Below are 23,437 nucleotides of genomic sequence, written 5' to 3'. Positions count from 1 at the left end.
GATTGGAGGGAGGAAAAAAGGTTATGGGAGATAAATTTAGCAGAATAATTACAACACTGACACTGGATAAGTATTTTGTACTAGCATCTATACTTTCATGGCCTGAAAAGGGCCAGAGCCCTCATTTGATGTCTTGGGCCACAACATGGAATCATCTACAGAGCTAATGCAGTGCAATGTGGACTCAGGATAATTGTGCTGCTCTTCATTGAGTGCATTCAACTTTGCTTATTTACGGGAACTAATGGGACTGTCATATCAGTGCCTTGCATTCATTCGTTCATTCACCTCAGTGACTTTGTGAAATGAGGAAGTGCAGATGTCTTTGAGCAATTTGTTTAACACAAGTATGAGAAATCTGGGGTGCTGTTCAGAATAGAAGTCTTGAACTTTGGATTTTATGTCATTATGGGCAAATTTCTACATAACTTCCTGTAGAAGTGTGCTAGAGATTCTTGAGCCAGCTCTGAAGTAGTCTAGCGTCTACAGCCATACTTGTTGTCCACAGCCCATTCTCAGCTCTGAAGAGTGGTGCTGCACAGTGTGAAACCTTACTGCTTCCTGGGAGCAGTCTCTAGCCCCATGGGGTCTCCTGCACTGTGCCCAGTGCTGTCTGAGGGCTTGTTAGCAAGCCTGGAACAAAACCAGGCCAGGGAATGTGTTAACAGCTTAGTAGCATAGACAGTTACAGGTTAGTGCTCAAACCTGTGCCCTGGCCTTGTTTTATTTACTACTACTGCTGTAGCTCAGTGTGTCTACATGGTGTAATGCAGGACTGTACTGAATTTGTAGCTTACATCTGGATAGCATTTAATAGCAGTAGTGCAGCCTTGCATATGAGTTATGTGTCCTTCCTGTCCAGTAGGACTATTAAGTTCAGAAACAGCATTGTGCTAATGTGGCTGTAGTGTTTCCGGTTCTGGTGTAGGTCCAGTAGTTTCAGCATGAAGGTCAGAAGATTAATGGTCACAGCGTAATAGGTGGCATGCTACAAATTAAAGTAATAATGAAATAAATTTTTTTGGGTTTTTGTTGCCTGCCTAGCTGTCCCTGTCTTAGTAAACTTATGCATCTTGGCCTGTAGCAATAAAATGAGATGGACTGTAAAATTGCAAGAAGAATGAAATGGACTAAACACAAAATAAGTTAACGAAATGCTTATTTTTAAGAAATTGTCAAATCTAAGGCCATTAGAAATATAAGTTAAAGTATTACTTTAAATCTGGGATAATATCCAGTGTGGGTTCTGAAGTTGTGCTCAGGAAGAATTGTATTTAAAAGCTACATTTGAGGTGCTGGCTGCGTTGAAATGTGCAGTCTGTTCTCAAATCTCTCTGCTGACAGTTTGTCTTGCTAGAAATGGTGAATGTGCCTCACGTGGTTACTACAGCATTTTTCCCATTTTTAGTTTCAGCCTAGTTCTAGCGAATGCATGGATAGTGTTCTTTAGCTTAAAGCTAAGCCTGACCACATACTGTACTACATGGCAGCCACTGCTGAGATAGCACTATAGCTGTACCTTAGATTTCTGGTAACAGACCTAAGGCAAGGTTGCCTTTTTAAAAATTTTATTTCCTATGTGGTTTTCTTCTGTTTTTGATGGGAGAAATCGCATTATACCATGGAAATGTCTTTTCTTTTTCTGATGAAGTATAACTGTGCTGCTGTCTAAAAATGAAGTATTGATTACCAGTACCTTTCTCGTAGTAGTTTCTCTTATGAAAAAATCTTGTCTGAGTGCCAGAGCAGAGAGATGCAAATATTCTAAGGCTGGGCTCACTCTGCAGACACCTGGGGTCTGTCGGAGGAACACGAGCACAAATCTGTTCCTGCTCACTTGACCCAACTTGCTGTCACCAAATGCTTATGCTCTGGTCTCAGAAAGTAGGAGAGCAGTCTGGTGCTTACTGGGAAGTGTGTTCTTATAAGGCTTTGGTGAGAGGAGGTGATGTGATCAGAGTGTGAAAGATTTTGTTCTTGCTTCTGCTTGTCTGACAAATTAAAGCTTCACCACTTTTTCTCGTGCAAGTTATTCCAGTTCTGTTGAAGAAGCCTAGCAGGTTCATTTGATACTTAGTCAAGGGATGCAGGAGCTAATTCCTCTAAGTCTCACTGGACAAATGGTGGGGGAGACTTCTATAGCTTGAAGTCCATCAGAAAAGGACATGCAAAAGTAGTTTTCCTGACTTGGAGAAGATGTTGCATTTTCTGCACCTGTAATGCTTTTGAATGTTGGAGAATAACTCTGTGGGTAAAGCAGGAATATTAATGATTTATTTCTAAAATTTTGATTGATAAGAGAGGTTTGCAGTGTGAGATCTACCCCTTTTTAGAGAGGCAAAGCAAAGTGTTTATCATCTGAGGGGCGAAAGTCTTTGAATAAGCTGCATATTGACCTCAGTTGCCTCTGTGACGGAGGCCCAGTAACTGGGCTAGACTCCTCTTCCTCTCTTTTATCCTCTCCATCTAAGCAACCACCATATGTGCAGTCTGGATGAAGCAAGTTATTGCTTCCCTTCCTGTCACTGTTGAGCCTGGAGATCTTTGTTCCTTTTATCCTTTAAGAGTTGAGGAGGATACTGGTATCATCACCTGCACTGACTATTTCCAAGGCCTGGTACTAGGCTGTAGTGATTCATGAATCTTCTGGGATAATAGCTTTTCTTTTTTGGCTGCCATCATAATACAGTTCTGCAGTTCAAGTGACAGTAGTCTGTTGTAAAGTTGGCACCTTTGTCAGGTGCTCAGCATGAATCAGCACTGGAAGGGCTGTAAAGCTGCAAAACATAATGCTTTTAACTTTTCTGGCGTTTAAAAGAAGAGGAAAAATAGCACAGGTTGTAATCAGTTGGTGGGAAGAGTATCTAGTAACATAGCCAAACCTTTGTTCATGTTACAAAGCCAAAACACTGTGGTTCAATGATGCTGCGAGTAGGGCTTTAGGACTCCTGATGTGTAGTTAAAAAGTGTAGTGGTCACATCATGCAAAGCATTGATCTGGTATAAATTGTTCTTTTGGCTTAAAAAAAAAAAAAAAAAGGCATGTACCAACATGCTTTATTTGCATTAGGCATTGTCTATTTAGACCACTGTAATTTTATACTGGATTAGATATTATGCATCTTCCTGCAACTGATACCAATTTGATATCATGTTCCAGCACATTTGATAGAATTTGATCATGTGTCTAAGACTAATTTGAATCAAATTTATCATGCTGGGTGATGTGGTAGTACAGAGATTTGCTAGTAATTATTGCGAAACCATGATTTCAATGTAAAGTTGTCTGAAAGTCAATTTTAGAAGTGTTTGAAATAGTATTTTAAGTTATTTACAATTTATGAATAAAATTTAAAAGTAAACTATTTGCTTTTGTTCAGAGCTTGAATGATTAAAAAGGTATTTGGCATGTGTTTTACAACCACTATCCTCTAAAGTTATGGAAGTTTGTTTTTAGATGTGGTAAACACTAATCTTCATTACATTTATCTTCATTTTGTTCATCATCCCTTCTAATGCTATGCCAAAAACAAGGCCTATTTCTAATTCTGTAAAGGGGAAAAAATGGTTCAGCCCTAGTGAAGCAGATTTTTTTTCTTGAATTCTCTTTAAGCTTTTTGATAGGTTAGAGACATTTGGTTTTTTTATACAGAGATTTTTATTTTTTTTTTAAAGGGGGCCTAAGGGGAAAATATTTTAATTGCATCATAAAAAATGTTCTGTTTTCATCTGTCTTAATAGACATGGCTTGGAATTTGAATATGTAAACAGCTTCAGGAGGAGGTTCAAAGTTCCCAGTAAATGACCTCTGATTTTACCATAAGCTATTTATGTTTCAAGACATGAATTGGTCTTATCTTTTAAAATCTTTTGACCTTTCATTAAAAACCTTTTGGAAAAGGGAGAAACATACTTTTTTAGGGCTATGACTAAGCTTTTTAATGTCACATAAAATTTGGGGATAGTTTTCAGCCGAATAGGAGATGCCAGTGGTTCCTAAGTAGTGTCCTGGATGCTGAAGAATGTGTTCGACTTTACTGTGTTGAAAAGTGCTGGGTGAGGCATTTCACTGTTGCAATGGTGGGAAACTTTTAACAAAATGCTTGGAAAGGATATGGCTTCAGATACAAGCTGCTGTTTTTTTTTTCTTTTTTTATAAAAGCAGGTTTTTCAAAATTCCAATTATTTTCATATGAATTCTATTTCAATTTTCTTTTTTTCATAAAGGCGTTTATCAGTAATATTTGGGGAGAGGTGTTTTTGTTTTTTATTTTTTCATGTGCAGTGCTTCTAAACAGAAGTGTCCTCTGTTTACATTTTCTGCAAGTTGAGGAGTCTTTCCATGGCTTGATTATTGGGTTTCAGTACTTTCATCTGTGTTTATGGTGTGATAGTGCCTAGAGCTATGATGCAAAAATCACAAAATGCTGTGCACGTATAGCTTGGATTCTGCAGGTGGATGTGAATATACAGACCCTCACATTTTGTGGAGGCTTACCTTCACTGACTTTGCACATTCTGTTACTGAGAAGACAGAATCATTGAGGTGTGAGGAGACCTTTGGAGATCGTCTAGTCCAACCTCCCTGCTCAAAACAGGGTCATCTACAGCAGGTTTGCTCAGGACCTTGTCCAGTCAGGTTTTGAATATCTCCAAGGATGAAGATTCCACAACCTCTGTGGCAACCTGTTCCAGTGTTCAGTCACCCTTTCAGAATTTTTTTCTCGTGTGTAAGATGATTCTTATGTTTATAAGATGTTTCTGATGTTAAACATGTTGCAGTTGTAAGTTCTTCTGAACACTGGTTAAGCACAGTGCCTTTTGAGTCAGAGGAAAAGATTCTTCAGGATACTATTCAGAAATTGTCTTTCACTATTTGATTTTTCATTCTTTTTCTTTTTGTGAGCTGCATAGCAACTGAAAGCTAGAGCTTCTCACTGGATATCTCCATTAGATAGTTAAACAGAATGACAAATTTGCTTTTTGATCTACCTGTCTGATATTGTGCTCTACCTAATGCATTGTGCTTTGTGAAAAGCTTTTAAAGAACATCATATCAATTGCGACTTGCTTGCCTGTAGAAACAGGTGACATAGGTACACAGAGGTACACAGAGAAATGGCCAGTGTTTGTGGGACATGGACACGCACATGCTTTATAAGAGCAGATGATCCTGATCTGTAACTTGCATTTGAATAACTAGTTTTCATGCATACTTTTTTTTTTTTAAATTGAACATCCCCCTTCCTATGAAAATGGGGGAAAATGCATAGAAGGCAGTTTTCTGCTTTGTCACTGCACTTCTGAAGAAGCTTGGTACCATAGTGTGAATGGTACTTTTCAAGGAAACTGTTTTGTGTGCCGCACTATTCATTAGTCTTCTGTTGACTACACTTTTAATGGTAGCTAGAGCACAACTTGAATTTACAGTAAAATTTACTGCTTTCTTTTAGATGTTCTGTGTCAGCTATGAGGATGCAGAACTGGTTTTGAAAAACTCCTTCATTCCACACAAAGCAAGAGTTCTGTCGGTACCTGTCTCTGCTGCACTGTAGTAATGTGGCATTAGTTCCAGCAGCTTCAATAACTAGAAAGCAGCATCAAAAATTGGGGTAAGATTTAGATGGCTGATCTCAGAGTCCTGAACTAAACTAGGTTGAAAGGGACCCCTGGAGGTCATCTGGTCCAACCTCCTCAAAGCATGGCCAGCCTAAGTCAGGTTGGCCACACGCTGGTCCCCTGGAGTTCTGATTATCTCCAAGAGATTCATTAACTTCTTTGGGAAAATCTGTTCCAATATTTGACTACCTCCACTGAGGAAAATTTTATCTTAATATGTAATTGCAGTTGCCCTTTTTGGAACTTCCGTTGCCTTTCTTTTCAGAGGTGTTTAATGATAGGATGATTTTAGTTTAGTCTTTGTCATGCTCTCCCTTTAGGTAGGTGTAGACAGCAATAAGAGCCCCCTTTCCCTCCCCCAAGCCTTCTCTGAATAAAGGGGCACTTCCTTAAGGCAGGATTAGACAGAGCACTGACAAGCACTGCAAGGCAAATACTGCTACTCAGTCTTTCCTACAGTTTGAGTTGGTGTATTTTAAAAATGGCTTTTTTTATTCCTAGATGCATGAGGCACCTTTGATTACTTTTTTTTTTTAATAATAACCATATCACTGTTTCCAGAAAGGATTATTTACATTGCCTAGCATGGCATAGATTTTCTAATTTGCAACCACACTTGAGCTTCATGCTGGTGGCGTGAAACCAGCATGTTCATACCACAGATTTAATCAACGTATTTCTCTGCTCTTTGAAGTTCTCTTCTTCAAAATTGAACTGGGGAGTCGCACCTCATTTTAGTTACTGTACTGATGTGTGTGTTTGTGTTGTGTAACATGTTAAGTTGGTTTATATTGTATTTTTTCAACATAACCATCAAACAAACCATTGTCGTTGTCTGTGACTTTCAGTGGAAAAAATAATTTTCTGCCCACTTTATTCCTAGTATCAACTTTCAATTTATAAATTACCATTTGTTTGATCTGCCTGCAAGGATACACTTCATGCCATATTTTTAATGTGTTGTAGTTAAAATCAATAACGCTTATGACAGAATAAATGTCTATGAGAAATGTGAAAGCAGCTATTCTTGGAGGTTGTGAATAGGAATGAAGTGGTGGTGGTGGGGAAGAGACAATGAATAAATCTCTGTCCAGAGCGAGTCCTCCGTGTGTATTGGTGAGAAAAGACGCTTTGTGCCTGGCGTGCACCTGTTTTACCACATTGCTTGTGACATCCTGCAGGCTGCACAGTGTCACCAGGCCAAGAACTAGATGTGGTAGAAGCCTCCCTTGGGATGGAGTATGGCTGATCCCAAGTTCAGACCCTTGGCTTAGATCCTTGCATGTGGTAAGGCTCCCAGTTACAGGACTTTGATTTTTGCCAAAGACTGACTTCAGCTAAAACTTGTTTGGGGCCTGCACAACAATATTTTTGGCAACTCTACCACTTGTCCCAAGGGCGCTCTGCTAGTTTCGTTTATAAGATACTCTATAGCATTTCAGGACATAAGGACAATTCAGTGTGTAGCTTATGCTTGTCACAGCAGCCTTGCCTTTAACCTCAGGAGAAAAGATATATCTGGGGTAATTATGTCTAACTCGGCCACTCTTGCTATCTTGCCAACCCTACCTTTTTCTGTTTAAACTGATACAGGGTGGACATTGAGTGAAGAAATATAAACAGTGCGTACTTGAATGGTTTCATGCTAATTAGATTATTTAAATGATTTTTTTTTTAATCTGCCATGAAATTAAGTGGGTTGTTACGTGGAGCTTCAAATAACTCCACTTTCCTGCCTCCTGCAGTTTATTTTTCTAGCATGAGGAAGATTTTTTTTTTTTTGAGTCACCTGTACCGGATAAACTTATTTTTATAGTGGACCTGGAACTTACTTTCTGCATTTACAAATTACTTTTACAAGCTTTTGCTGAGTGGACTTTCTAAGCTAATGATCTGTCTTTTAAAACAACTTGTTTATAAGACTGGTCTATGTTAATACTGCAGTCAAAGCTGTATTTGGGCAGTTTTTCTTTAAACTGTCAAAGCAGTGGATGTCTACTTTTCTCTTTTTCCTCCTAGTTCATTGTTATGCCAGCTTCACACTAACATGGATTTTTCCTTGCTGTTTTCATGTTGTCACCTGAAGAAAAAGATACTCTGGTGTGTTCATGATTACAGACTTTCAGAAGTCTGAAACTATTAAATGCATTTCTGAAAGAAACTTCACTGTCCAGGAGCTTCTAAAATAACACTGGATGTAAACAGGCTTGTCAGCTAAGATATTAGTATAGCTAATAGTCATGTATTCTGCTTTTTTAAAGGTATTCTGTTTTTGTTGTTCAGACTCCTAGCCTTACTGTTGAAATAATATTTGTACTAGACTTGGTTCAAGTAAAACTCAAATTTATGCAACCTACTTTTTTGATTGATATATATATATATATATATAAAAATAAAATTCATGAACATTTCAGGAGAAAGCAATGTGGCATGTTTGGGTAGGGAATCTCCATCTGCTTTAATTTATATGTAATAAGTGTGGCTTTTATCTGGGAAGCTGTGAAGACATTCTTTTTTCTGGGTGAAGATCTGATGTCCTAGATCTTGAATTACCAAATGTTATTCGTATTTTGAGGATTGATGGATTGGAAGATGGAAATTGGAGGAAAGGACATATATATATGTATTTTTTTTTTTTATTACTTCTGACCTGAGTTTTCTTTACCTGTGAACCGTTTTACATGTGGAATTGCTCGGAGGACAGATAAGAACCTGATGAAAATTGCAGTGTGATAAACTTGAATTAATTTTTTTCACTTCTAAGTGCATTGTTAAAAAATTTTTATTGTAAAAAATGGATATTCTTAGTGACAAAGTATCAGAATGGATAGAAATATTTATGGCCAACTCAGCCAACTTTAGGATGGGAGAGAAGTTTTCCTGTGGGGGGGGGGGAAATAATTTGAAACCTGCTTTCTGTCATTTGGTTTCTTCTGTCTAGGACTGACCTATGCTAGATGAACATCTAGTATGTGTCTTGACCAGAGTTTGTGTTGGCTGATTTTTTTGCTTTTGCTAAGAAGGTTAATTCTGGAGATCTTGCTAGCTGTATTTGCATTTCATTGTATATGAAATACAGGTTTAACTATAGAAATTAAACCTGCTTTAAAGGAACTGCAGCCAAAGTGAATTCAGCCCTGGCTCTCGTTAGTCCTTTGTTTTCCAGCTGGTAAACTTGAGGAAATAATCTAGCAAAAGCAAATTTGTTTTTGTTTTGAATTTCCACCCCCCGCCCCCCCCCCCCCCAAAAAAAAAGAAGCCTAAAAACCCCACGCCCCGAAACCTGACAGGAAAAATGAGAAATTCCTTGTAATACACCACCTCTAGTCTGGCAGCAGTGTGACTGGTAGCGCTGCTTCCCCGCCACGTGCTTGGAGCAGGTCCGCTGTGTGCCCACGCTGGCCGCGTGCCCAGCCCCGTTGGCGGGAGGCGCTGCAGAGCAGGGGGCTCCAGGCTGTGGCACGGGGGGCTCCGAGAGCAGCGCCTGAGCCCTGACTCAGCAGCTCAGTGCCTTCCCTGTACAGCAGCCCTGAAACTGTTAGAGATGCCTGTATTTAAATTTTTAATACTTAGTCAATTTGTTATTTTAGTTGCTTGTAACTTCATCCGAATGTAGTCTAAAATTTCTTTGTGATCTGTGCTGCAGGCTTCAGGGTTTTTTTAAACCTTAATAAATAGAAGAGATTATTATTGTCACTATTGGGTTTTTTTTTGGCTAGGAGATGCAATATAAGGTTATGCAGACAGGTAATCAGCATTGTTGTACACTTATCTAGAGAGATGCATTATTTTTGAAGTTTTTTTAAGCTGATGCTTTTAAGAAGCTGTGTTACAGTTAACTTTGATTCATCAGTTTCATCCTTTGACAGTTGGTTCTTTGCATTTTCATGGTGGGGGAGAATGTGATACAGCACTAGTGTGATTAGTCTGTGTTTTGTGTTGTTTTTTTTTTTTCTCCATAATTCTTAGTAAATAGCATGGAGACTGTTGCTAAAGGCTTAATCCCACTCTGCATATGTGATTCCCGAGTGGACAATAGATGAAGCACTAATGAACTGAGCCATTGGCTGGTGACCACTGGAGGAGGAGAGAAATTCATGGGCAGGAGGAACATGCTGCTGTTGAATTCTAGCACTGTACCAGGTCTTCATTGGTTGAGAGCTGCTGTTAAGAAAGAAAATTAAAAAAACCTTATCTATTGACATATTCCTTACAGAGTCACTACATATAGGAAAAGTAGTAAAAACTAATATTAGAATGTGTATTTCTGTTATCACATTTCCGTATTTTTAAGTTGAGGCTGACAATGTTTGCAGGTAATTTTTGTACTGTCTTGTGATAATGACTTTAAGTTACACATAATAAGCTTCTTGGCTGTGTGCATTTGCTGGGGCATAAATGTTTCATGCCAAGAATTTTATTAACTTAGTACTGGTCATGTGTAAAGCAGGAGGGAAACTTAGTCATCAGACTTTAAGTAGATCTTATAGTACTCTGTGAAACTTAGTTTTAGTTGACTTTCAACTGATATGATATGAAAGAATAGGAGGATCATATTCTTAATAGGTTCATACATAATTTTCTGTGTTAATAATATCCTGAAAAATATATGAAATGTTAGGCCAGGATACTGCTTCTGACACATGACTGTGAGATGATCTGGCAAGCTTTTTGAGAAGAAAACGTTTAAAAATAAATAATTCCTGCCACTGGCACTCCTTTACTTCAGAGTAAATAATATCATTGTTATTTTATTGGTTTCCGGAGGTCAGGGAAGTGCCTGGATTCCATTGCTACCAGCGTAGGTTCTTTCTAGAGACTTGTTTGTCGTATTTTGGTCGAATATTTGTCTCTCCTCTACCTCTCTTGGATTTTAGTAAAAGAGTGTAAGAAATATTGAGTTTGGTTTAGTTTTATTTCCTGTAGTGCTTGTTTTTGTTTTGGTTTAGAATAATCAAAAGTTGTCAGTAGGCTTTTAGATCTTAATGATAGAAAATGTGATTTTTTTTTTTTTCTTTCCCAAGCAATATTCAGAGAAAAGCAAACTTGTTCCAGCTTGAGGCAACTTGTAGAATATTTTGTGCTTTAAACTGCTGTTTTCAATCACTTCTGTAGGTGGTAGGTTACTTCTAATAATTACTTTAGTCTTCTAAAAGACCATTGGTTATTTCTGTTAATAAACATATGGATCTGGAGAGGTCTGCTGTTTCTTTGGTAGAGCTGAATAGTTCAGATCCATGTTACTTCTGTGCTTGTTTAACTTACTGTTCTTCCTGGGGGATCAGAATGGGTAACACCTTAACCAGACAAGTGTACAAACTGGTTGTTCAGCGAGAGAAGGATCCTGCCAAGAGGGCTTCTTGTGTTTTGAATGAATTGCACTAATTAATTCTCTTTGTATAGCTGAAGAAATACTAAAGCATATGCTGCATCTGTATTTAGACTTGACATGCAGCTTTATTCAGTTAATCAGTTTGCACCGTGATACACAGTGAATTGCTTATATGTTATAATTGTGACTAAAAATTCCTTGATAAGGTTTTTAGAAAAGGGGAAGAGAACAAGTTTAGAGTATTTATTTTGGAGAAAAAGGAATTTTTGTTTTGAAACTGTTGTAAAATCAAATCTCCCACTTTTGATATATTTTAGGTGAAAAACTTTCTTTGGACCTGGCTGGATATTAACTCTGATAGGAATGGAAATATGAAGATTTTCATGAACCTACAACTATCTGGAAGAATTGAGGAACAGGTGAGAATTCACGCTTCAGTTGCATGAACTTTGCTTTTGTGGATATTTGGCTACTAAAGTACCAAATGTGTGACATTCTGCGAGGTAAGTGGAAGGAATGAAGGAAATCCTAAAACATAAAGACAGTAGCTGAATTCAGGCCTTCTCTGATCCAGCACAGGAATAAATAACATTGTTCTCAATATTTACATCTAGAAAATAAGTGTAGCAGATGTGAAATGCTTCCTACACTACAGGTATATGGCCACAGAACACTAAATTTGTTGAGGGGAAAATAGATGTACTTTCTGGCATCTCTTTATTTTCAAATCTGCTAATATGAAGTGCAGTGCAACATTGGTTATGAAACCAGTTGGAAGCAGAGCAATTTTTAAACTAGATTGAGTATGTGGAGGTCATGGTCATTACTGTAAAAAGCAAAAACTTAAGGGAGTTGTCTCAGATTTAAAATATCCTGAAATGCATTTAACTTGAGTTTGAAAAGGTATTTTTTTTCTTGTGAGATATTAAAATATTTTGTCTGATAATTTTTTGACATGCTGTGGAAAGCTCACACTGTAAAGAAGCTTGAGCAGAAGTGGGATTGAGAACAAAAACCTCCTGCTTCTTTTGAAGACCTATTCCTCAGTGTATATAGTTAAACCATGTCTGGATTTTGTGTGATATTTCAGATGACTTTGTTTGCTCCCGTGGTCATAGCTGTAGGTGATTCATTGTAGCTGTTTCTGACTGTTTTGTTCTTGTGGCTCTGAGTTCAAGGACTCAAAAGTAGAATAATTTTTTTTCTCTTAAAATAAATTTTAGGAATTTAGAATGGTCTTGATGTGATAGAAATGATCATCCTAGGGCAACATTGACTCATTATAGTGACTTTAGACTGTATAGCTCTTCTGTTTCTGCCAAAGAAAATGTAATTGCTGCAATGCAAAGATTCTAAATACAGATGATAGTTTTACCTGCTAACATGGATTTGTCTTAATTTTTTTTTTTTAAACATGAAGAATTTCTATGCCTGACTTGATGATGGAGCAGGGGAAAGTACATTGCCTGTATGCAGGTAGACTTTTGTGTTTCTTAAAGACAGCTAATGAAGAATAAGGTGGCTATATATACATCTGTGGAGTTACAATTAAGCTAACAATAGTTGAGGCTCTCTTTGCTCTTGTTGCTTGCTGTTTAGAAGACTATTAAAATGGTAATAACCCCTTTTTCTTTAGTACTGCCTTTTGGGGAGTACTGAGAAAGGCTCTTCAGTGTATTGAATTCGGTCATGCTTCCCTAAAATGATTTATGCTTGTATTTGTCTTTAATTGTGATCTGTGCTGTTTTGATAGAAGGGTATTTTCTGAATTTTCCAAACCTTTTAGGTAATTGTCACCTAACCTAAACTACCCAGAGATATCCTCATTAATTTCTAGTGGTCGTCTTTCTGGATGGTAGTGAGCCAATTTTACGTGCCCAAAGGAACAACACATGGTCAAGACAGAAAATTGGTTTTGACTTGTAGCTCTAGCATCACATAGGCACCTAAGGTTGCAAAATGTGCTTACATGCAGGTTTTAAAGGTCAGGATTTCACTTGCTCCCTGTTGCATTTTTGATATTGGGAGATGTATCTCTCAAATCTGCTTGTTGAGAGCCGGGGAAAGGGACCTACGACTTGGATAAGTACACTTAATGATGAGCAGGGTGCCTTATTTGTCAAATCTATACCTAAAACTGCATTATGACTGGACTTTTTCGCTGGTGGTGGCAGATTAAGGAACACTGGCTTTCCCCTCTCTGCTGGTTCTTGCTCCTGGGCCTCCCTCCCAGGCATGTCACTGCAGCACAGGCCGCCAAGTCAGTTTGCTGGCTCCCTGCTGTCCTCCCCTTGTACTCACTTGCACAGTTGAAAGGCAGCAGACGGGCAAGAACCTACACCGAAAGAATTGCTCATCAAACCACATCCTGAAAATAGTGTGCCAACTTTAGCTGTTTCTGGGTCTGTGTATATTGTCTTCTCTGAAAGGCCAGCAAAACTAATAAAATATCTTAAAGAGCAACAAATCAAACGGGAAAAGGGACTCACCTAAAAGTCTGAAAATGAATACAACTTTTTGTCCATAAAAGAAGCAGAACATAGGTTGTAACAATACCAGCTTTCCCTAGTGTAGTGCAGCTGCGCTCTCGTATTCTGAGAGAGTTCAGGGCCACGATAATTCTTCTGTAATTCTGTTGCTCTTTATACCCATGTTCTTTATACTGCATCTTCAGGCAAAGGTATTCGCTGAGGCTGCTAGGGGTCATGTGGGACACTGGAAATTGGTGCGAGACAGATTCTTCACAATAAAAAGCTGTTGGATGAGAATAATCTACTTAAGTTTTAAGCGGCATTTAAAAATGAAATCTATAGGCGACATTCTTTGGTTCTCCTTTTTGTCTGTTGAAATGCGTCACTCATTTCAGAGTGAAATTCTGAGCGGGGAGGTGAACCCATACAGTATCTGTGATGTGAGATTTTCTTATGTGTGTGTGTTTGCCGCTTTTTTTCTTTTTCTTCTGTGATGAAACTTAATTCTGCTGTTTTCTCCTCTCTTTCAAAGCTGTATTACAACTACATGGATATCACTGCCAGTGCTATATATGGCAAATTGCTTCTGTCAGTGCATTCCAACAGGTGTGTTTTTGGTTTTTGACATCCATTTTGCAATTTGGTATGAACACAATACTTTACATCTCTGTTTCAGTCTAGTTCCAACAAGTTTAACTCAAGTAGTGTTTAAGCTGAGGTTTTGATGAAATGATTGTTTGGCAGGCTAGGTCTGTAAACACGCTGGCACTTTCAGCACATTGTGTTTTGGGGCAGTCATAGTGCAATTGCATAATCTTAAATTATGTGCTTTATGCATATGAGATGATTATAAGGATTGAATGCATGTGTGAGCAGTTGGAAACTTAGTGCATGAAAAATAATTAAATTTCTTGTTACTCTCTAGGGCCTTATTTAAAAAAAAAAGGGGGGGGGGAAGGAGTTTACAAGTGCTGCGTGTACACTTCAACCTAATATGAAGTGAATATGAAGTGAACCTTCTGCTGACACAAGAATGTCTGGATTGAACCTCAAAAAGTTGTTCCAGATTTTGTAGGGTCCCCTTAATGAAGGATGTTCAACTTTGTTCACTAATCTGTAGTTTCAAATGATTCATGTCTGATCCTTATGACTCCCCCCCCCCCCCATTTGATGGCTAGAGAACTTTGATTTCTTAGAAGAAAGACAAGAGAAAGTTCTGATAGCATTCAGCAAACACTGAATAATATATATGCTTAAAGCAAGAGAGGAAAAACAATTTTTTTGATAATCTGTAAGGGTGAGTTAATGAACAGAGTTGTTTGATTTAGATGCATTTTAATTGAACCCCTCCTCATGTGTCAGTTTTGGAGGCTGTTAAACCGTAGCCTTAAATGATGTTAAAGCTCTGACTAGCTGTTCTCCTTTTTCTCCACTGTTGAGAATCCGTGCTGCTTTTTTCCCCTTTGTGAACAAAAATATCTTCCATTCTGAGCCAGGTGCTAGGTCTATCTAGCCCTGCATCTCACTTTCAGCAGTAGGAATGTGTGGCCGCCTGGGGGGATGGGGGGGGAGGGGGGGGAGTAACAAATGCTCTATTACAAACAAGTTATTTTATGATGTTTTATTGGATTTAGGACTGCCAGAGTTGGAGACTCTGGTGTTTGGGGTGTTGTGTTGAAAAGCACCTGATCTTCCATGAATTTGTCCCATCAGTTCTTGGATCAGACTATGATTTTTGGCCTCCATGTTGTTCTGTGGCACACAACTAGTTAGGCTTTGTAGGGTGGGGATGGGGGGAGTTCTCTTAAAATTTCATTTTTCAACTCTAGTCATTTTACTGGGATTTTCCCAGTCCTTGTGTTGTGCAATACCATGGATAATCTTCCTGCTTGTATTCTTCATGTCGTTCGTGTTTTTAATGATCTTTCTTATCCCTCCAAGGCTATGAGTTTCCAGTAATTCTTTGTATGGAAGCCATACCATATCTCTGATCACTTCTCATTTTTCCCTCTATCTTTTTGAGTAAAATGAATAGAGTGACAAACAGTAATCAAGAAGTATACATCACGGTAGATTGTGATATAATGATGATTTCTACTTCGTTTTCCTTTCTAAAATATCCCAATTCTTTTCATTTGCCTTTTGATTATGTGGAATTCGTATTTTCAGAGAATTATCCATGGTGACTTCAAAGTGTTTTCTAAGGGGTTAACCTACATAATAACAGGCTTCATATTTGTTGTTATTTATCATGTTATTTTTTTCTCCCCATTATGTTTCACTGCGTTTACTGGTACTGAATTTTTCTTTTTTTTTTATATGACATTTTATTTCACAGTCAGTCTATCATTGAAGACTTTCTGTAGCTATCCACAGCGAGTTTCAGGCTAGATTATTCAGAGTAATTCTGAATCTGAATAATCTGAGAGATTTTGTACCTTTGCAAATTTTACAAAAGTTTATGTATCTGTCTGTTTTTCTCGTTTTACAGAGCAATGATACATACGTTTGCCAGTATAGGTCCAAGCATAGATCCTTGAGAAAGATTATCAGTGCACCATCCTCTTCTATCCTTTTCCTCTCCCATGCTTAGCATTTATGAAAGCTTATTGCTTCTTTTTATCTCCCATTTCATATTTGTTGATTAGGTTATAATTCCCCAAATGATTTTTCTCTCTCATCCTATGATAACTTGGTTTCTTTAAGACCCTTTGGGATCTCGCTGAAAGTTTCTCCTGAAGTTCCATGTATGTTATTGAGCGTTCCAGATGTATTACATTGAATGGTTGGTGCGTGCCCATTGTCCCCTTCAGTGAATCCTAAATGTTTGGACTTCCCTTTATGAAAATGTGAATGTTTTACTGTATTGTAAAGAAGTGACGATGCTCATTTTTGAGCAGGCAAGTAAAGTAAGATGAATAATGAGTATCTCTAGTAGAGCCAAGAGGCACACCTTGTAGTTGTGGCAATGGCATGAGATAACTCTGAATGCGTTTTAACCTGTTGTATTGTGCTGCCTTAAGCCAAGCGGTTGCACAGTAGAACTGGAAATATTTGAAAGACACACGTTCTCTGCCAGTTGCGAGGCAACCACACCCTGACTTGTGCTTGCTACACCTATGGAGGTGCATTTTCAATGTATTGGAAACAGTTCCTCATGGTTACTGTGTCATAAGAATCTGATTTAATGAAGTATTTGAAAGAAACAAGCAGTATAAATCTCAGCTTTACCTAACAGGTTCTTTTGTTTGAACACTTTAAATTGTTGAATAAAATACAGCAGAGGCAGCCCTCTGTGAGCCAGGAGGCTGCAGAAGTGCCCTCTTCAAGCTGCCTTTTGCTGGGGGTGAGGCGATGGGGAAGTGTCCCTGCTGTGACCAGAGGTGGGAGCCTCCCTGACCTGTCTTGTGCCTCTTCACCTGCCGGGTGCATCGACCTTCTGCAAGTGCAAAGAGGTATGTTAGGCACGGCTGATGGCCACATCTCTGCATTGCACAACTCTGCCCAGTAGGCCTGTCTTGAAAGCCGGAATACTAATGTCAAACCTTCATTTGCAGTAGTTTTCAAGAATAGCTGATAGGCACCATGTTATGCTTTAGGAAGGGAAGGATGCTCGGAATAATTCTAGTTTGTTTTCCCCTTTAGAAATATTTTTCTGAGACTTCTGGATTACATTTTGGAAAATCTTTGACTGGGCTCTGGGATTTCAGATTGCCAAATACAATGCTTGCGAAACAGTACATGAATGAGTGATTTCTGATAGTGTCTCAAATGCTGTGGCTTAATTCTAGAATGGTATTCTGAAAATTCACGTGATAATTCTAATATAATTAATGTTTCATGATAATATTCTGTATCAACTAATTTTGATTTTGAAAATTAATTGCAAATACAGGTGAAATTCTGTGATATTTACTTCTGAGATAAAAGTTTGTTTTTTCTTTTGTATTGTCGAAAAAAAAAACAAACCCATGACTACAAGATAAACCAGGTAAATCATTCAAAGCTTCATGTTGGGGTCAGCAAAGAGGAAATACTCTTTTCTGACCTCTTATTGGGCATAAAATCTTGGGAACCGCAAAGACACTCATTACTTGTATCCAAAGATGATGTTTTTGTGGTCGATGGCTACAGTGCTTTCTACCAAAGCATCTTGTCTTTTATTTCTAGGTGCTTTTAGGAGAGAGTAACTGATGGAGAAAATACACAAGTAGCGTTCTGTCAAGATGTGTTCCCAAACACAATTATTGTTTAGTAATACAATGAGAGGATCCTTGTAATGTAATATTACATGTCCTCTTTTTCCTGTAGGTTCCTGCAGTGTGTGTGTGGGGGGGGGGGTTGTTTTTTTGTTTTTATTAACAGATCTATTACCTTGAAAGAAATTCTTACTCCCTCATAATAGTTGTTGCAGATAGTCAGCATGCAAACCTTTTTTATTTTTGAAGTCCTTTGCTGCTTTTAGGAATCAAACTTTTGACCCCTTAAATGTTAGAACACAAAATGACAGTTTACAGAAAAATGTACCTGCTCATTGAACTGTTGAGAGTTGACCACATGTGATTCCTTTTGAAGCTTGAAGATCGGAAACGGTCCAACTTGAAATGCGGTTCTTCTGTAAACCTGAATGCCTTCAGTTTACCTACTTTATATTTTTATTACTGATTGCCCTTTACTACTCCATGATAGAACTTTCTCTGCTGGTGCTAATTGTTGGCCATGACAACTTTTGAATAGAGGGAGGGAGAGTGAAACTGCAAGCTTGACCATAAGGAACTGAAAATCGTCTGAATTAACTAGGTTTAACCTGGAAGTTGCTGAGAGGCAAAATGATACCTCAGGATTACGTGTCTGCAATTGCTTATTGAGACAGCTGCTTTAGGTCAACACAAAGCTTCAGAAATTACACACTGGAGTTAGGCCTGTGTGGGTAGCCTAGTGCAGAACAGGGGATTTTTTGACCCGCAGCATTGTATTTTCAGATAACTTGCAATTTCTGGAAAGATTTCTTTATCAGATGAATTTAAAAACAAAACTTACCACAAACAATTAATGTAGAATAGTGCTATATTGGCAAAGATTCTTTTGGTTATCTGTACTCCATAATAGAAATCATGTTGACGTGATCATGTTTTAATAGAACCCATCATCAGAAAACTGATTTCCCCCCCCCCCCCCCAAAAAAAAAAAATTAACAGCATAGCTAGTGAAATGGTGTTGGAAGGTCTCTGATAGCACCTTTGCATAACAGTGGTCTCACAAAACTGTAGGAATGAGCAAGAAGTGTTTTCTAGCCCATCTCTTGTGCAACTTACTTGTACAAGATTTTTCATGGTCATTTGTATGTCTTGCTAGGTTCTGTTCTTCCATTTTGCAGGCTAGTGGACTGCCTCTGAGCAACTTCCTTCCAGTGGTCTACCTCAGAGCAACTTCCTTCTATTGTACTGTTAAACGTGTCTGCCTATGAATCATTAAAAACAAAACAAAACAAAAAAAACCTTGGAGATGATGCTTGGAGATGATGCTTACAAAATAGTACATAGAATTTAGATATTTCTGTTTACTGATAGAGTGCTGAAATTAGGTTGTTATGACCTTTTAAGTCTACTTGTTGGCAAAGCATAATTACACATAGATGTGTGTATTTGCACAACAAAGTTTTTTGTGTTCTTGATGATGGTCCTACATGGATAACAAGCAGAAGATTGTATTTTTGTTAGAAAGGAAAATTCTTGCATGTTTACTAGCAGAATACGTGTTCAGCATTTGGGGACTAATTTGAAGCTAAGTTTCTTCCATGAGGATTTGGAAAATCAAAGCTGAATGTTGCATGTTTCTTTCCCCATGAAGGGGATGATAATATGAGACCATTATTAAACAGGAGCTATTTTTAAGTTGGATCAATTGACTGATTTATTCACCGCATAGCCTTACAAACTGTTTGGGAGGAGGTGTGCTGGGAATGAATGGCATAGATGCATGTTATTTTGGGACTTGAGAAGGGGATCTCCTAAACTGGTTCTGTTGCTGAACTCCATATATAATGGGCTTTCTCCCTAGTGGTGTATATTTTAATGTGGCTTACAACTGTGGTGACAATGAAGTTTGTTTGGAATTTTTAATCACTGCCCTAGCTTATAATTGCTTCTTTCCCTGTCTGTGTGGGGAAATATGACGAGTGGTTATGTTCCTGTATTAGGGAGTGAAGGGCAAATTTATTTACCTTGCAATATAGAGCATGGGCAGAAAGTCTGTATCCTTTTCTGAGGCCTTATAACTAGAATTGAACAGTTCAGATTCATGTAGCATATAGGTGTATTTAAAAAAAAAAAAAGTGCATTTAAAATGGTGAAATTAAGTTCAGTTACCTTAAGTTCGGTTTGCTTTGTTTCTCCCAGTTTCATAAAAATGACAATAGGAACAAGTAATACAAAGTGTCATGAGAACTTGTAGTTCATTTGCTAAATGTGATTCTATCAAAAGCAGTTTCTACATTACTTTTATTACTACATGATTGTATATTTTATATGTGTATACATATATTTCAGAGTGCTGGCAGTCTTCATGCTCTGGAAGAGTTGTGGCATGCTATACATATGAAGGTTATTGTCACTCATATTTACTCTCATATATATATATAAATAAAATATATATAAAAAAATATATATTTACTGTTGTACCTGGTTAATGAGCCTACACACCAAACAAGTCCCTAAGTTCCTGAAAATAATATCTAATAATAGAAATCTGAGAAGCAAGATCCATCTAATAGCTTGAAGCTGAGTTAAATTTGCAGCTGTATGGAGGTGCTGGTTTTCAGGGAATTGGCTTATGAGGAATTGAGTAATAGAATAGGATGTGTCTTATGTATTGTTTCATTTAATGTTACTATACCCTGCCAGTGGTCCTATTAGAGGTAGTAACAGTACATTACTCTGCCGTAGATAAGCTGAGCTGAAAAGCTTTTATCATATCCTATGCGTTTATAAGGGAGATGCTTAAAATTATTAACGTGCAGTCTTCCAGTGTTGTTCTTTCTTTTTTTATGAACCAATCTTTATTTTTGCTCCGTTTAAAAAAACAAAACAAACCACTTATAGGGAGCAATGAGCAAAAATAGACTGAAGATTCCAATGCAAGATATGTCTCCCATGTCTTTTAAGTAGTTACTGTTTTCAAAGCTTTTTATCCATCTTTTGACATTAGAAACACATGAGGAATTGTATTTTCTCCAGTCTCTACTAATTGAAGTGCAGGATGATAGAAAGTCTGGAGGAAGAAGAGTTACAAGACATCTGAAGACCTGAGTTGCTTATTAAGTGAAATGAAATTTCAGAGTATGGGTTCTGATGCTTGCATACATTTTGTATATTAGGCTTCACTTTGGGCTAGTATTTTACTGGCATCAGTCACTGTGTAGCACAGAGGCCAGCCTTGTGTGGAGCTCTGATTTGTTTGTAGCCTGCCAAAAAAGGTATGTGGATTGGCAGCATGAATGCTCTCCTTTAGATGAAATTTTTTGATGCCCAGGATTAAGCCACAAAAAGTGGAAGGAAAAAAACCAACAATATCGAGTCTGTTATTTAAAAAAGAAAAAAAAATAATTTTCAGTATAGAAATATTGAAACATCATAAAAAGCAGCAGAGACTGCTTGATGTTTCTTCACATTTAGTCTGTAAACTTTCTAAAAAACACTTTGAAATTTGTGTGTGGGGGGGTGTTTAAGGGATGAAAGGAATTTAAACCTTTCAGTAATGTGCTGAGTAAGCAGGAACATCTGAAAGTGAATATTATCTCATGAGCTTATATTAAATTCTTTGGCCACTATTTTTTCTTTCAGTAGCATTTTACAGAGTTATCAGATGCTTACTAATTCAGTGTTTGGTTTGCTGGCCGAAGAAGGAATAATATTGAAATCATTGTGTTCCTTGCTGCAAAGTTTTGTGGTAGTTGTATAAGGTGCTTACTGCTTGTGAGGGCAAAAAAAATTGGATGAAAAGTGGATCACTTTAGTTATTTCACAAATGCAATGGGCTTTGTGGTATCAGAGAAAAAATATTTTTATTATGTGTCTCATTTCATACTAAATATGTATTTCCACTATGGAAATTAAAATATATATTAAAATACATTATTCTGAAACCATGAGCAAAAAAGTAATTTAGCTAGGATTTGGCAAAGAATCCTAAAACTTTTTATTTTTTCTTCTTCTGAGGCTCAGCAAAGTGTTACTTGTGTTTAGATTGTGGTACGAGAAGAGCAAAAATGAATGCAGCTCCTAAAAGCTAAATTTACAACCTGTATTGAAATTGAGACTTTTACCTTTTGCAGTAGGTTGCAGAACTGATTGACTCTAAACCTTCTCTAAATGTGCGTAATCCATATTCAAAAGACACCTCCTACGGTGTTCACAGTTGAGAGGTTGCCCTGCGTAGCTGAACTCAGGTTTCACCAAAGGTGAAACAGGATCCCTCTCATAAGGTGAGGCTTCACGATGGAGGCAACTTAAAATTGCACTGCTCTTAAATAAATGGTGGGGGGGGGGGGGCGTGGGTCGTCACCCCCCCCCCCCCCCGGGCTGAAGCATTGTGTTTATCTTCTTTGTTAACAGTGTTGAAAGTTGTATGTCTACACAATGAATCAGATCAGCTCGTGGATCTGCGGAAACTTTCGTTTTTTGCCTTTTTTTGTTTTTTGACTTTCAGGCAAGTGGCAAAGTGTCCAGCTTGCCACGTGCGAGGGAGGGTTGAGAGTGTGGCTGCGAGGAGGCAGCACAGCACCTTTTGGCAGCAGATGTAGTTTTGGATGGGCCTAATGCAATTGTGAAATCTCCTTATTTTACTGTTTATAGTGGTACAGGACTTAGCTTTTGAACATGGTCCTAATACATTAACATAATCTAGAAGAACTAATTAGGTTTAATTTTCATATAACTGTCTTCTGAAATGTTTTCTAGAAAAGCCTCTTTCCAGCTCCAAGTAACTCTTTTCTTTCTTCCTTTCTCTCCCTTATAAAAATAATCTGAACTATTTTCTGCAGTTTCATTGCATCAACTTTCTTTCTGTGTCTGATCATTATTTCCAGAAAGGAGAGAACTGCGATAGGTGGTGTATTTTTTAATTTAAAAAAATTCATAGACAAGAAAACAAGATTCATAGACAAGAAAACGGTGACTGATGGGGCTTGTGTAACTAAAGTAAAAGCTTGTTTTTCATCTTGAACTAGTGACAGTCACAGTGTATCAGCAACAACGAAATCTAGAATTTCATGCTGATGGTGTATTTTTCAGTGAGCATCTTCAAATTAAAGTCATGTTAGAGTTGTATGAAAATCTTAATCTCCTTTGGAAGGCAGCAAGGTTTTTCTGCATACTTTTTTTTTTATATTCCTGTTTGGCATTTTGTTTTGCTTGATATACCCCTGTAAAAGATGACTATTATGTACTCACTAAACAGTAAATGTTGCTTTTTATAAAATGCATTGTGTAATGGTGTTGTTTGTTCTTTGACTTCCTTATGAAAGGAATGTCCTGTATTTGTTTATATTGCCCTACTTTCTTGTAAACTTTGTCAATGCCATTGCATTTCATGCTGTCATGCCTATGTACAAAATAAGAAGATTGGCTGTTGGTTAGTGAATTATCAGATTGTTACTATAAATGGTTTGAGGACAAGACCAAGACTAGAAGCAAATGTGAAGGTAAGTTAGCGGATGTTTCTGAAATGAGTGGTATGTTAGACTTGTGGGGTGTTTAGAAAGTGCATGTGTTGCCTGCTTAAAGAAAAGTGTAGAACAGATTAAAAGTCATGTGTATAAAATACTGTTAAGGAAACCTGGTGCATGTGTAGGGACTGTATGTGGAAAAACCAAGGGGTGCAACAGTGCTATAGTAATAATATTGGATGTGCATCCTTGTTCTTTGCTGTTTGTCCTTAACTTTTATTTTTTTATGCGGCCAGGCTCTCCAGTAGAGTTTCTTTTAGCCACTGAGTATGCTGATTTGGAAAGTAAGAT

The 23,437-nt window shown here is 37.7% G+C and overlaps 1 long non-coding RNA gene across 1 annotated transcript in view; it reads left to right on the top strand.

Moving 5' to 3' along the window:
• Nucleotides 1–23,437, top strand: part of LOC106498173 (uncharacterized) — a 133,490-nt gene that overhangs the window by 11,670 nt on the left and 98,383 nt on the right. The window contains exon 2 of the long non-coding RNA XR_010884162.1: nt 11,269–11,370. This is a non-coding gene — a long non-coding RNA (uncharacterized lncRNA). The remainder of the gene's footprint in view (nt 1–11,268; nt 11,371–23,437) is intronic.

Source organism: Apteryx mantelli, chromosome 4, assembly GCF_036417845.1.
Source record: "Apteryx mantelli isolate bAptMan1 chromosome 4, bAptMan1.hap1, whole genome shotgun sequence".
In the NCBI taxonomy this organism is placed as follows: Eukaryota; Metazoa; Chordata; class Aves; order Apterygiformes; family Apterygidae; genus Apteryx; species Apteryx mantelli.
This window is presented reverse-complemented; position numbering and strand designations above follow the sequence as displayed.